General features: G+C 41.4%; 1 protein-coding gene across 2 annotated transcripts in view; it reads right to left on the reverse strand.

Annotated features, from left to right (window-relative positions):
• The window catches only part of KIAA1958 (KIAA1958 ortholog), a 58190-nt gene that overhangs the window by 12367 nt on the left and 33170 nt on the right, over window positions 1-12653 (reverse strand). The window lies entirely within an intron of this gene.

Genomic DNA, 12653 nt, shown 5'->3' on the forward strand with positions numbered 1-12653 from the left:
AAAATAAAGATGAGGGGGAGAGAAGACCGAGTAAGAACAAAGGATATGAAAAAAACCATAACACCAAAGAGAGAAATTAAAACCAGATGGGAATCTTCATCATCTGAAATCTAATTTACATCAGTGTTTCAAAATGAGTCAGTCTAACTGGGGCAGCAAGCAGAGAAACAAAGAAAAGGAGAATGTAATAAATATTTTATTACATTAATCATAATAAGCTGCACTTTAAGTCTTGGCCAAAGCATATTCTTAAATCAAGCTGAGAATGTGAGCAGTTTCAGACTTAAGAGTATGAGGCCCACATGACTGTAATTAACATAATAAATCATACTGTGAAACTCTCTACACAGGCTGACAGCACTTGGTTGATATATTGCTTATTAAAGGCTGCAGACATTTTTCCTCCATTTTATTAAAGTGCCATGGGTAGTGAATAAAAAAAGTACCCTTTTCTACTCTGTCTGAACTGTCTAGTAGTTCAGTCAGAGGGAGAGGAAATGTGCTGGCAGGTCGTGCCATTTACTTCTGGTAATACAGGTTGCAGCACATTCACCCCAAAGAACTGCATTTCAATATTTTTTCTCTCACTAGCTTTAATTTAGTCAAGTACTCCAACTCCCTTGTTAGAGATCTTGATGCATCATTTCTGAAATTTTCTGTTGGTGATTTTGCACAGCCAGATCAATTTGGTTTTGCCTTTCACTGTGTATAGTCCAGTAAGAGTGAAGCAAGTTACAAAGGGCATAAACTCTATGAAGACCTCAAAATCTACAAACCTGCATAAGGAACTCCAGGCACACTTTTAACACATATGTTTCTTTTGTCTTCACTGGCTCAGAAAGCATATTTGAGGAGCAGCTCTTTACACAGTTCTTCAGAGAAAATTAAGTCTAACATTTCAAGTGAAACAGCTTTTAAGGTGGATTTTTAAGGTGGCTTAAGGCTGCTTTTCTGCTTTGTGCTGAGTCCTCTCCTCCTCACACTCCAGAAAAAATGACAACTGAGCCTTTACAAATCCAACTCTCATCACATTAAAGGGATGGAAGTTTAAAATGCAAAGGTCTACAAGACTGGAGAAGGCTCCAAGCTGGGCAGACGGCAGAGATATAAATACATCCCAGCTTTCAGAAGGAGGATAGCCCTCAAACTGCGATAGGCAGCTGCTCACACACCATCACTGACCAAAGATCACTTTATTCTAGACTAGCCATGGCATGCCCAGGCATTTGGCGAGACAAGGACTCCCAGGACGTGCAGGAGCAGCTGGGAATTTTGCACAATGAGGAGACAAACCTTCAAACATTCATCAGGAGCTGGACTGTTGTTCATGGCATGATTAATTTCTTTCTGTCCTTGAATACACGTTTCAACCTAATTTATCATAGTTTGACTGAGTAAATATTTAGTCACATTTTGCAGCTCTACTTGAGTAAAGTCTCCTTAAGTAAAATGAGGAGTTTCAGATGTTTTCTAGCTATGTACACACTCAGGAGAGTATATACAAGCTACATACCGCTCAAAATATTGTTATCATTTCTCTTCTGTATTTACACTGTCAAAATTTTCCTATCAGGATTGTTTTGTTTTTTCCATAAAATAATTTGTTCTTCTTTATAGGATATGAACAATCAGGTATCCTGCTACTGAATGAGTTCATACCAAAACTGACACAAACCAATTAATATAAGAGTGACATGGGGTATAATTTAATGGATATAATTATGGATGTGTTATACATATACATGGTTATTTTAATATGCACCAGCACAATAAACAGTCTGATGTATTTAACAGTTCTGTAAGTGAATGGTAAATGGGAGAAATTATTGTCAAACTGTAAGTTTTCTGAGGACTATCTTAAATCAGGGGAGGGAAACAAAGGCATAAAGCCAATTTGTTATACAGGGAGGAAAAATGAAATGCAAATCTGTTAGCAAAAAACCAAGATGTCTATAAGTATATAGGCATGAATACTGTTCTGTAATGCTAGGAATAGTATTCCTGTCTGTTATTTTGTTTTCTTGGATTTATAGCCAAATGAGAAATTAAGTCCCAAACAAATGGCAATGCTCCATCTGCCAAGAGCAAAGGACAGAAAAAAAATTCTGTAAGCTGGCACATCAATATGACTGAAAGATAGAGCCCATAACAATCAGAAGAGTGCTCCAAGTTGTGGACAAAATGAAATTACTCCCATACAAAACCATCGATGCTTCTGTGGCTCATTTCATACTGCTATGCTTGACCAGTCACTGTAGGAAAGCAGAGATTAGGCACATACCCAGCAAAAAGAGATATGAGCGTAAACAGAGAATCAAAACAAGCTATTCAAGGAACAGAGATGAACATCCTTATTTTTCACAGCCTTGATCTTTGGGTACTGGTTTCCTGATTGAAATAACACAGTAATACAGCACATTCAGCTGTTGCACTGGGGTGATGTGACCTGGGGTAGAATAGCTCAGAATACATTTTTTTCCTTCTCTGAACAAAAACAGAAGACCAATTTTTTTCTTTCATTTTTTCCTTCCCAAGTACAAAGCAGAAAGCAATTAATTAAATATTATTAATCCATTGTTGTATGGTTTCAAGTGATGTTTTTGTCATGAAGTTAATGAAAAGCTGCAACAGATCAGTGTCACTGTGATAGTCACCCTTAGTTTAATCAATAGGAATACATGCAGAATTTCTGTGTGTCTGTGCATTTACTGTTCAATTAAAGGGATTAACAGGTATATATTAGAAGTAAGATGCAGCCAATGCACTTAATGATCAACGTATAATTAAGCAAAGTTTTAATAACACAAAGTTTTAATTAGACTCAACAAGGTCCTCAGCAGCACTTTTTAAAAGACAGGTATACAGGAACCCCTGCCCCCACTCCCACCATGGGCCGGTTTCAGTGGGAAGCATGACCTGGGAATCACTGTGTATAACACAACATTTGTGCGATCAGCAGCATCCTTCCATTTTTAAAGGGCAGCACTGCTTGGCTCCAGACAAAAGTAAACTTACTTGGGAAATGAAAATACAGTTCTGCCCAACCATTCCATAAAGGCCACCAGCCATATTCAAGATGTTCAAAACAACCAGTGCTGAAAGCAGCTTTTCTGTGACCATTCTGTGGAGTGCCCCAACAAGAAAGAATCATCAGGGAAAGCAGGTGCTCCAGTTTCTCTCTCTTGAGGCTTTGATTTAATAGCCTGTTTCAACACTTCCTGGAATGGGCATATGCTTCATTTAAGCATACTTTATCAAAGAAAGATAAATTTCATCATGTTTCAGTGCTTCCAGGATCTGAATGTTTTAGCAAGCACTGCTCTGTGCTGTGCCAGCCATGATAAAATAGCTAAAATATCATCATGCTTCTGTTTTCTTTCCTGAAAAAATTCTAACAAGGATTTCGGTATTCCAGATTTTTATCTTGCATAAGGAGATAGAAAATACACTCAGATATTTTTACTGATCTGTTTCATGCTCAAGCAGATTCTAGGTTTACTGCACCAAAAAAAAATTACATGACAGAAGAAGAGGGAATTATATCACTAAGAGGGATATAATTTCAGTATGAAGAACATGGGAGAAATGAGTAGTCACTGTATGCTGGCTTCACAGAACAGCTTATGCAAAAATGTCACGTTCCTGTCACTGAGATAGGTGAAAACAGCTCTCCCCAAGGTCTACTGCTATTAAAATCTTAGATCTTGAATACATATGTGAAGTTGTCCTTCTGCAGGTATAGAATCATTGAACCACAGAATCATTAAGGTTGGAAAAGACCTTTAAGATATCGAGACCAACACCCACCTTGTACAATCACCATGTTTACCACTAAATCATGTCCACAAGCACCATATCCACACGGTTTTTGAACAGTTTCACAGGGATGATGACTCTACAGTTTCCCTGGGCAGCTTGTTCTAATGTTCTACAAGCCTTTTGATGACAAAATTCTTCCTAATATTCAGTCTTAACCTTCCCTTGTGCAGCTTGAGGTCATTCCCTCTCATCCTGTCACTTGCCTGAAAGAAGAGACCAAAACCTGCCTGCCCACATAGGTTAAACAACCCCAGTTTCTTCAGCTGTTGCTTATCAGACTTGTGTTCCAGATCCTTTCCCAGATTTGTTGCCTTTCTCTGGACATGTTCCAGCACCTCCTCTTTCTTGGAGTGAGAAACTCAAAAATGACCACAAGATCTGAGGTGAGGTCTCACCACTACCCAAAACAGGGGTAGTGAAGCAGCAGCCTCACACAAAGCAGAAAATTGCTCCCAGAAAGTGTCCTGATCTAAACCGTCAAGCCCTGTGCTCCCTTTTCCTCCCAGCATCCCATCTGAATTGCAAAAGTAAAGTACAGTAATTTCACGATTACAAGCCGCACCTGATTATAAGCTGCACCTCCGGGTGTCGGCAATCTTTAGGTCTTTGTCCATACATAAGCCGCACCTGATCATAAGCCACTCTGTCGTTCGCAGCGAGAACCCGTGTGCAACAAAGTTGCCAATTAGTAACAGAATTGTGGGATCGCGGGGTTTACTGGTTCGGCTTGGGCCGTGCGGGCTCGGCCTGTTCAGGGCTGCTGACAGGGCCAGGTGGCCCAGCTCAGTGCTGCCGCTCAGTGGGGTCACTCGAGGCCAGCTGCCGCTGCCGGCGCTGCTGCCACTGGGCTCGCTCACCCCAGCCCGGTGCGGCCCTGTGGTGGGAGGTAGGGATAGAGCCCGCCTGCTCCTGCTCCCGCGGCGCTGGTGGGAGGTGGGCACAGAGCCCTCCGCCTCTCCCCCAGGCTGTGGGGCTGGCAGGAGGGACCCCCCGCCTCCCCCCCTCCCCATGTTGCCAGCACAGAACCCACCTCCACCTGCCGCGCAATAGAGTAACCAATTTGTAACAATCACGCAACCCCAGGTTTTACTGGCAGGTGCTCGGCTCGGCACCTCGGCTTGCATTTCCAGGTTGGGAAATTTCAGAAATTTTTTCATATATTGGCCGCTCCTGAGTGTAAGCCGCATTTCCGGGTTGGGATCAAAATTTTTATCAAAATGGTGCGGCTTATAATCGTGAAATTACTGTACATGTCTGAAGCCTTTCCAGGGTCAGCATCTCTCTTGGCTTCTATGCTTCATCTCCTCTTCACACAACACAGTTACCTATTTAAGAGACCCTACAAAAAGACAGAACATAGCGTCTCAATCATATGGATATGCAAAAATGATTGGTTTCTACTCTTCACTTGCACATCCTATTTTTTGCTCTTATGAGTTTCATGTTTGGGTGATGGGGGACAGAATATATTTCTAGGCCTGAAATGAACAGTTATGCTCCAGAACCATTAATTGAAATGATACACCTGGTATGATGCACCGTCTTCCTTAATACTATTTGTACTATGGTATTTTGAAAGAAAAATATATATTTAAATGAAGACTTAATAATTTTCAATGCAATTCCTCCATTCAGAACTCTAGTGAATATTCTCAAATATTCTCAATATTGTCTGCTGAGTTTGGCACACTTCACAAGATTAATCCTTAAAAACTGCTGGGGCCTAGCTGCAATAGTCCTTTTCTTTCCCTCCTAGCTGCAGGCAAATAACTTACACAGATTGCGTGGAAACAATAATTCTATCACCTTCCTCCATTACAGAGGATCAGTAGGCCTATACAACTTCTATTGCAGGAATTCCCATCCCCAAATATCTCCCACATCAATCTACTTGCAGTATGAATACTCATGATTTTTTTCCTTCAAGAAGTGCATATATCTATATCTATATCTATATCTATATCCATATCTATATCATCTATATCTATATCTATCTATATATATATCTCCAGTAACACTGCTACCAGGAGATTGTGCTGCAGGTAGTTCCACAGGAAGGAAGTCCATGCTGAAAAGAGGAAGCAAGCCCTGACATCAAGGAAAGCAGCAGCCTAATATTTTACATGCATAGCTGTTTTGATAAACACATAATGTTTAGGACAACCTCTATGTGATGAGTCCATTGCTGATTATATGAAAAGGCATACTGACTCTGAAAGGAATCTACACTAAAGAAAATACATGTGAAGTCCTAAAAGGTAATAGGTACATTACTTAAGCACAGTGAAAATCTAAAGATATTGTCATAATTGATGAGTTTCATTTCTGTGTTCTCTTGCAAGAATTACTATCTTAATAAATCCCTTTATATTTGTTTGTAATGCTTTGCACCCTGATAATAAAAGCAATTACACTACTACTCTGCCAAGGCTAAATTTGTCCTATTTATGCTACTGTCCTGTTTTTAAACAGAAGTCCCTTGTATTATTGTAAAGATAACTAATCATTACCTAGACTTCTAGAATAAAGATATCTAGCTAGACTTCTAGAATACAGCCCCCCAAACACTAGATTATAATTTAACAGCATTTGCATGCAGATAATTGAAGATGGGAGTGGGTTGGCAAATCACTGCTGCAAGATCAGGTGATTAATCCAGTCAGTAGCTTCCTTTCCCTGATATTTGTAACTACAATGATACAATTTTATTCTTCTAAATAAGCCAGGGTCTGGCAACTTTTAAAAAGTGGTATATTTTTGTAATTATGTATCTCAGTACTTATTGTTTTTGTCCATCGACTGCAGCAGCAATTGATATCAATTACAGGATCTAAAGAGTCACCAGTGGACTCTGAACTCTTCAGTATAACACAAAGAGATGAGACTGTCTGACTCGTAAATATATTTAAATGTTCACTTGACCACATTCAGCAGCGTATGTCCCTGCAGATAGGCTTCAAGCAGTCACTTCATCCAAAACTCACCAATTTTTGAAGGTAAACTGCAAATACAGAGACTGATCAGCAGTTATTTGAGTGTTCTTGGAAGAACTTTATTTAAATAAATAAGAGTTGTGTAACTTTCTTTTGATGTGATTATTTTTCTTGTGCTACGTTAGTTCTTGGCACGGTTCCACTGGACTTGAAATAATTACAAGGATTAATTTTGCCTTCCTGTATGCTTTACCCCTAAAAAAGGCATTATTTTTTCTTGCTTGAACTTCTTTGGGATCTGTGAGGTTGAAATTTTTTAAAATAGATAAACAGTGATTTAGAAGCTAGAGCTAAATCTAGTCATAACATTCAGTTCATAAAGTGTGAAGAGACTCCTTTCACCTTGAAGTTTTGTAATGTTTAGATGTTCATCCAACAGTTCTTAATCCACTTAGGTCCATTTATAGTAATTTCACAATTATAAGCCGCACTTCCGGGTGTCAGCAACTTTTCATTCTTTGTCCATACATAAGCCGCACCTGATTGTAAGTCGCATGTTACAATACAGGGTGTGATAAAATGTATCTATTCTATCACCATCTGTTGAGGGTGGGGGCAGTGATCCTTGTCTCAACAGCAGACATTCTGCTAATGGGCCATTCATTGAAACCAGCTGGGGCATTGTTCTTTATCTTTTCACAACCCATCCTTCCTCCAGCGAGTCATTTTCTGGTAATGGCCCATTGAGTCCCACTGTGTGACTGATAAAATTACTGCATCCCATTGGAAGTTGCTCCAGCCAGGGGGAAGAGCCCAACATTCCTTACCAAAATAAAAACAGAGTTTTGGGACACTAAGGGAGCTCCTTTCTCCACTGGACTCCAGAGGAAAACCGGATTTCTCCACATCACCACTGGACCTCCGGAGGGAAACTGCACCTTCTGCAGGACCACTGCTCCAACTGAATCACATCTGTCACTGCAAGAGAACTGCAGCCACCATTTAATCGAGCTGAGACCAACACCCTGCCTGACAGGGTGTCAGGTTGTACTCTGACTTTGTCAGGGTTTGGAGTTTGTTTCTTTGTAGTATTGTACTTCTATTTTAATTTTCCTAGAAAAGAACTGTTATTCCTAATTCCCATATTTTTGCCTGAAAGCCCCTTGATTTCAAAATTATAATAATTTGGAGGGGGAGGGTTTACATTCTCCATTTCAAAGAGAAGTTCCTGCCTTTCTCAGTAGACACCTGTCCTCCAAACTAAAACAGCAACTTTTCGTTCTTTATCCATATATAAGCCGCACCTGATTATAAACCACACTTTGGGTTCGGGCCAAAATTTTAGTCAAAATGGTGCGGCTTATAGTTGTGAAATTACTGTACATGAGGATCTTGGTTTCTATTCAATTCAAATTCACACCATTGCAGACTTTGCAGACAGAAAGAAAGGGGGAAAGGGGGAGATCCTACTTCATCTGACTGCAGAGGAATACTTAAAATATTCCACTAAAAGCTCTAGATCAATATCCAACAAGCCCCAGATGCACTCCATTTTATATTGGTCATGTTCAAAACACATCTTCAGCCTCATTCTCCAAGCAGAAATTGAGTATTCTTCATAAATTCTTCAGCAGTTCTGTTTATAAAGTAAGTCCTATGGCTCTTCAATCAGAACTTGTGCTCATTCAAAATAAGTTCTGTCCTCTGAGGCGCAGCCTCCCTCCATAGCCTTCAGCAATAACACCAAATCATTTCCATTCCTGGTTTCAGACATCCAAAGGTCACTAATTGCTCTAGGTTGCATGTACTACAACCAAAGCATCATGTTTCTTACTCATCTTTCATCTCCACTGATGTGATCTATCTTGCTTGCCCTTACTGGTTCTTGAATATTAAAACCAGCCCAAGTACTAGCAAAAACATAGGACAGAAGAGGTGGTTTGAGAAGTAGAAATTGCAGAGATTCCCTGCTCTCCACCACTGCAAAATATTCCAGTCCTAACAGATGCAGGTCCTGTCAGTTTTTCCAGAATTAAAAAAGTCTAAATAATTAGTCCTAATAACCTACATGCATTCCTGAAGGTTTTACTATTAGAATAGTAAAGTAAAATCTGAAAACTCCCAGAAAAATGTCCACTTATTAGTGCTGAAATTTAACAAAAAATAATTCAGTATATTCCACAGTGCTTAGATGGACACCTAAACTCAAAAATCAGTGTCTAACCTAACCAAATTGTCACTGGGATGCCACTTCTCTTTTGAAAGTGAAAATATCTTTGCAGCATTCCTGCTTAGACATTCAGTTGCCACAGCTTAATCAAAGAGAGTGAATGAGTTTTAAATTTTAAAAAGCCATGGTCATGTCCAAAATCATAATGTGGCTTAAACTGGCCCAAGACAACATATATCATCAAGACTTTTGATTTCATGGATAATCTCACTCAGACTTCCATGATCTATGGGATTATCATGGGCGGAAACTATCAGCTGTGTCTGGTACAAATGCAAGGAAATGTCACTTCAGCTAAAGCTCCAGTAGTATTTCTTGCTGGTTGGATTTCAGCCTTTAATCATAGCTTAAATAAGGTCTTAGTCCTGTAGACCTTAGACCTTATCTCACCAGTCCTAATGGGACCAGGAGCAAGGCCTCAGATATTGGAGAGGACAAGGCAGAATTTAAATTCCTGCTTACTTTCAACTAAACCTTTGTTTAGTCAAGCAGGCATTGAGTCTATAAATTATTAAAAGCTCTAGGCTTTTTGATATAATTAATTCCTGCTGTTTTTTTACATCAGAATGTAAAAGACTCACATCTGTCTGTTTAGCACATTTTTACACAAGATAGATACACATCCTCTTGTAAATACGTAAATATCCTGTACATAAGTCTTTACTTACGTATAGACCCACTGTACATAAGTAACCACCCTAATCTAGTTTTCAATCAAACCTCCATATTTTACTTGCAAGAATCTGCTGTGCATGTGTAATAAATTCAATTTCCACCATTGCTCACCTTTTTGCAACTTGAAGATTTAATAATGCCACCACTTCTCTCCCAGAGGAGAAGGCTCTATGGAAATGGGGGACTTTACTCATGTGTCAAGTTTTATTTCATATGTCAATCACTTTATCTTCTTTAAAATGCCACTACCTTCAAGTAAAATAACAGCACGTGACAAGAAGACAGTCTGAGAAGAGAAATTGAGTAATGCTTCTTTGAAACAGCACAAGAAATTGAACCCCTGAAAACAAACTGGAATTTGGGTAGCACTCTGAAAACTCCATCACCATCCACACAAAAAACACTTGGAGGTTCTGAGGGTTGATTTAGCCAGTGAGTGTAATCCACGTGCAATCCCACTTTGCCCTCAAAGTGAGACACTACACATGGACCAATCCTGGTTTTGGAACTATATAAATGTGAAAATACTGTGCTGCATCTATTCCTGTAAGGTTTAACCCTAAGCAGTAACAACTGCTGACCTTGTTTGGTTTCTGAGGACCTGACAAAAACAGTTGAAAGGAGTTTCAACGTGTTAATGTTAATGGACCTGTTGAAAGAAACACACTCTCCCAGATAACACACACCTAACACAGAAAAATTCTGCTTAGGTTTGTCTTCCATTGTCCAAAATTGCAAGTTTGAGACTGAGAAAGTTGCAGGGTCAGGTTGGTAGAAACCAGGTCCACATATAGCAGTGACAGGTTAAAAACTGAGGAAGGTAGAATTTCACGATTATAAGCCGCACCATTTTGACTAAAATTTTGATCCCACCCCAGAAACGCGGCTTACACTCAGGAGTGGTCAATATATGAAAAAATTTCTGAAATTTCCCAACCCGGAAGTGCAAGCCGAAGTGCCGAGCCGAGCACCTGCCAGTAAAACCCGGGATTGCGCGATTGTTACAAATTGGTTACTCTATTGCGCAGCGGGTAGAGGTAGGTTCTGTGCTGGCAGCGCGGTGGGGAATGGGGGCTCCCTCCTGCCAGCCCCGCAGCCTGGGGGGGAGGCAGGGGGTGCCGTGCCCGCCTCCCACTGGCACGGCGGGAGCGGGTGGACTCCATCCCCGCCACAGGATACTGCCGCGGGAGTGGGTAGGCTCCATCCCCGCCTGCTGATGCTGCCACGCGTGCCGGCAGGTTCTGTCCCCACCTCCGCTGCAGGGCAGCACCAGGCCAGAGCGACTGAGCCTGGCAGTGGTGGCAGCGGCAGTGGTGGCAGCAGCGGCTGGCCCCGAGCGGCCCCGCTGAGCAGTAACACCGAGCTGGGCCACCTGGCCCCATCATCAGCCCCAAGTCAGCCAAGTCCGCACAGCCCCGAGTGGGCCAAGTCCGCAAAGCCCTGAGCCGAGCCAGTAAACCCCGTGATCCTGCGATTCTGTTACTAACTGGCAACTTTGTTGCATGCGGGTTCTCCCTGCGAATGACAGTGTGGTCTCTAATCAGTTGCGGCTTATATACGGACAAAGACCTAAAGGCTGCTGACACCCAGAGGTGCGGCTTATAATCAGGTGCAGCTTGTAATCGTGAAATTACTATACATTTAACACACATTTGGATTGAGTGGCATCAGGCATCCTGCCTTTCTCATATTTAGCAGAGCAGAGCTTGTTCTAAACTAGATGAAGTTTTGCAAAGGAATTTGCATGAGGGATGTTACACAACAGGACTGCAAAACAACATCTCAGAGATGTAGTCATGCAAGAAAGTGGTCCCAAAGAAGTTGCTTTGCTGTAACTAAGACAATTATTATCCTTTCAACCCTACTAATGCTTAGTAGGGTTTTACTTAGTAAAACTGTGGTTTTAATTTTGTCTGTTGTTTTACCTGGAAAGAAGAACTGCAAGCTTTTGACAGCTGATAAATTTACTAGCATTCAATCATATTTCAGGATGTTCAAGTTAAAGTCATGGCTTTTAGCTCTTACAGTACCTGCCACAATGACTGCCCTTTCACTGTTTGTCTGTACTCTGTCTGACCAGGCAGTCCAAGGCTGAACCAGCAAGGGAACTAGCAAGGGAACAGATGGAGAACTTGCTCTTGCCTTGTCTCCTCCTGGGATGGCACCACTAAAGAAGAAGCCAGAAAAGTGAGAACTGTCTATGCTCAGGTCCAGAGGGAACTGACAAGTCTGCTCAAAAAACAGATTTCCACCTCCTTCCAAAGACCTGTGGCTAACAGTTATTCTGCAGATGGGATAATCACTCAGCAGAAGTCAGCTGTTTAACATGCTCTTTATCCAATACTGTTGATCTGTTTGTGCCAGTTCCATAAGCTTTGGCAGAGAACGAGAAATATTACGGACACGGTGCATGAGAACTTGCACCGGGAAAATGGGGAAAAAAAATTTTACCACAGATTAAAATCTTATCAATTTCATGGTTAAGGTTGTACTTACACTTCCTGTGTCCACCGACTGCTCTGACTTACAGGCCATGATTCATAGAAGCAAAAACTCTCTCTCCCGGTGCTCTGCCTTTCCAGGTCCAACAGGACACATCTGACAAGGTGAAGGCAACACCAAACTCTCCAACTCTAGGCTACACTGGCTGAGACTACCTCTTCTTGGCTTATCAGGAGGGTGCATGGCCCAGTTCATGTCCTCCCTGACCCATGCCTACAGCAAGGTCGCTACACACTCTCTCCTATGCCATGACTGCACCCAAAATGGACCTTAAAATCCATTTTGCCTATTGCTGCAATACACTTTCTCATGTGCAGGAGCTTAGTTGAGGTTTTCTGAATCCTATCCCAGGCATATGTGGCTGCTATATCTACAGACTTACCTGACAGCAGGACCCTAATGCAACACAGCACATACACCCCAGCTGTACCCTCACTGAGCCAGGCTGGAGGCCACCCCAAAATGCTACCACCTCTCCACTCCCTCCCAGTGTC

Source organism: Catharus ustulatus, chromosome Z, assembly GCF_009819885.2.
Source record: "Catharus ustulatus isolate bCatUst1 chromosome Z, bCatUst1.pri.v2, whole genome shotgun sequence".
Classification (NCBI taxonomy): Eukaryota; Metazoa; Chordata; class Aves; order Passeriformes; family Turdidae; genus Catharus; species Catharus ustulatus.